The 3539-nt window shown below is 37.7% G+C and overlaps 1 long non-coding RNA gene across 1 annotated transcript; it reads right to left on the reverse strand.

The window, feature by feature from the left end:
- Nucleotides 1-371: 371 nt before the first annotated feature.
- Nucleotides 372-772, reverse strand: LOC120422304 (uncharacterized). The gene is made up of 2 exons (XR_005606102.2): nucleotides 706-772; nucleotides 372-641 (listed from the first exon to the last, which is right to left on the reverse strand). It is a non-coding gene; the product is annotated as an uncharacterized LOC120422304 (long non-coding RNA).
- Between the last annotated feature and the right edge of the window lie 2767 nt (nucleotides 773-3539).

Here is a 3539-nt window from a genome sequence, read left to right on the forward strand (position 1 = left end):
CCGTTCCCTTTCCACCCGTTCCTATAGAAAATTTGTGGATCGTAACTTTTACACTGCGAATCAAAAGTACGCTTTTTTAATACAGATAAACATTACCGCGGGTGTCAACACGCAAAATCCATATAACACAGATCTGTGTAAAATTTGACACAGATCGCCCAAAACCTGGAATACACAGAATCTGTGTAGAAGCTTTGTACACAGATCTGTGTACAACCGTTGTCTGTCAAATCTGTGTAATTTTTTAATCGACAATCTGTGTAAAATTTTACACAGATCTGGGTAATATTTTACACAGATTCTGGGTACAAAATTGCATTCATTTCTTCTTTTAAACTAGGAATTTATATTAAAATGGAAAGAAAAAGGAACATGTTGCCATGAATTATTATTTCAAGTTTCTCTTATACATTTCATTAACTAAATATAAGGCTACAATCTATTTTAAAAAAGTGCTTCACCGTCACAAAATCGACCTGATAAATGTCCTCCTGTCGTAGAGCAGCTTCCACGGGAGATAGTGCCGCTGACCTTGAAGCACCAGGTTTTCCAGTCCGGAGATGTTCCGAGGTGGTAAATTCAGGCGGAATCGGCGTGCATGCAAGACGATCAACGGGAGCATTATAAATTTTCGAGTAATCCTAAAATACAGCAAACAAAGAAAGGTTAGAATTGATGGCCACATTGCCAACTAATAAAACTTACATTTCTCTGCAATGGGACCAATTCCAGTTCAATTACGATGCAACAACTGGTCATTTCGTCAAAAAAGGGTAGTCTGCGATCAGCAGAGAAGCGAGTCAGACGTGCGTCCCTCACAAACCAAAAGAGTGCTAAAAAGTGCAAAAATGCCTCACGGCAAGAAAAAGAGGCGGTCCTCACCAGCAGGATCGGCAGATTTGAAGAAGCTAAAGAATGCCGAAGCGCTACCTGCAAAGCCAGGCAGTTTGAGCAAGGACACTCAAAATTCGTCTGGAAACCAGTTCGCTACCCTCCCTGTGGACGTGAGCGAGAAGGAAGAATTTGAACGACGGGAAAAGTTGCCACCCATTTTTGTGAAAACATCGTCATCGGATTCGGTGCGAAAGTGGCTGACCGGGTTTATCAAATCTGGTGCTTTACGAGCTTCCATTCGCTTGTGTGCTGATGGACTCAAAATTCTGCTACCTACCAGAAAGGATTACAACTACGTTCGGGATTTCCTGAACAACACCAAGATTGAATACTACAGCCATGACGATCCAGGTAAACGCCCCATGAAACAGGTCCTCCGAGGCCTGTACGACATGGATGTGAGTGTGCTGAAAGAAGAGCTCAAAACTCTTAAGTTGAACGTGATCGAAGTCTTCAAGATGACGAGACACAACAAGGACATCAAGTATCGTGATCAACTGTACCTGGTTCATCTCGAGAAAGGATCGACAACGCCGTCTGAGCTGAAAGCAGTTCGGGCAATTTTCAACATCATCGTGACTTGGGAACGTTATCCTCCAGTGCACCAGTGACACAATGTTCGAACTGCTTGCAGTTTGGGCATGGTGGAAGGAACTGTTTCATCAAGAGTCGTTGTGCAACCTGCGGAGGTGAGCACAAAACTCAAGCTTGCGAAACAATCAACGAGAACATCGATGCGAAATGCTTCATTTGCGGCGGCGACCATTCTACCAAGAATCGAAGCTGCCCAAAACGAGCTGAGTTTGTAAAAATTCGGCAGCAAGCGACGACGAGGCACCAACCAAATCGTCGCAAAACACCACCAGCATACACGGACGTGGATTTTCCTGCTTTGGCGTCGCCAGTAGCAGGATCTGTTCGAGTGGTTCCAAATCTGCAGCCATTGCCGTTGAATCAGCGGCAAAATGTTGCAGAGAATTCAACACCTCCTGGCTTCAGTCAGCAACCGAGGGAAAACCAACCAACACCAACGGGTGAAGGCAGTAGTGACCTGTTTTCACCGCAAGAACTTCTAAACATTTTCATCGAGATGACAACAACACTGCGTGGGTGCAAAACTCGCCAGGAACAAGTAAGAACGCTTGGAGCATTCATCTTAAAATACAGTTCGTAGTTTACTCGTTCTAATGATTTTGAATATTTCAATGAATTTACATTTTTTAGTTTTAAGTTAGTATTAGTTGTTAAAGTGATTTTTTTCTTTTTTACTCAAATGTATTCGATTCAATGCAAAAATGTAAAACAATTTGAAGTAAATAAATGAATGTGAACAGTTAATAAGAAAACGAAAACTATAACAAAGATGAAGAGCATGTAGCCATACCACTTAGAATGTAAATGAAATGTAACTATTATAAGAAAGTTCAATAAAGACATATTTAATTTCAAAAAAAAATTCGTCAAAAAAGTCTGAAATAGGAAAACATTTTTAAAAATATTACAATTTAAACAACCAGAAGAGAAAAAATCTTACCAAGTTTCGTCAATGTTGCAGGAAAACGCCATCTTATCTTTTTCACCCAGATTTGAAAGGAAGGCTGATCGAAAATCTGTGTAACTTTTTACACAGATCTGTGTAAAAAAATTACCCACTTTTGAAAGCCGGAACTGTTCCACAACCTGTGTAATTTTTTAACACAGATCTGTGTTATCTGGATTTTGCGTGAATAATAAGAGTTTTAGCGGCAATACTCAGAAATGAGTAAACGGGAAAATTGTCTGATTTGAGTGAATTATTTTTATTTTTGATTACATTACTATGTGAGGAAGGCACCAACCAACTACAGATGGATTAAGTAACGTTTTTAATTTAGATCTTTGTAAAATTTGTTAATCAAATCCAATCAAACCCTAGCGTAGCCTGTCTTCCAAAATTTAATAAAATATAAATGAACAAGTTGCACATAACGTGAGAAAAATAAGAAAAAATATATGGATATGTTGATTAAGCATTAAGTTTTTGATGCATTATGAAATCAAACATACACAACATTTTGCAATGTTTTATCATTTGCTGGAATTTTCAATGCATACATGTAAAAAGTGCTGTTAACCCTCACTGCCCAAATTTTTTTTCGTAGATTTTTTACTTTTCCTGTGTTTAGGAGATAATTTTGAGCACTTTACAAAAAACATTACTTCTCTTGTTTTATGTTTTTCTTGTTTCATTTTTAGTATTTTAATTTGCATTTATCTTGTTTAGTTTATGTAAGTTTTTGGTAGCATTTGACCTATTCTACCACCTCCTATCATTACATTTTGCCTTTCTAAAACTTTGTAAAATTTTGAGGGTTCTTCTTTCCAATGCCTTTTAAAGATCAACACTTGGTTGAAAAATTGATTTTTGGCGATTTTTCAAATCGAAGCCCGTCTAGAGGCGGGGTTGGGTTATAGAGGGTGAATTAAATGTTGCCAAAAACATTTTCTCGTCAGACGAGGATAGACTTTGAAAATATTTTTGAAAAAATACCTTTACAAAAAATAGTAATAATTTTTGGTAATTTTCAAATTAAACAAAAATTTTCACAAAAAGCTGCAATAATTCTACTGGTTGGTGTACTTGGTTTTAGTTAATTTCAAGAAAC

Source organism: Culex pipiens, chromosome 1 (assembly GCF_016801865.2).
Source record: "Culex pipiens pallens isolate TS chromosome 1, TS_CPP_V2, whole genome shotgun sequence".
In the NCBI taxonomy this organism is placed as follows: domain Eukaryota; kingdom Metazoa; phylum Arthropoda; class Insecta; order Diptera; family Culicidae; genus Culex; species Culex pipiens.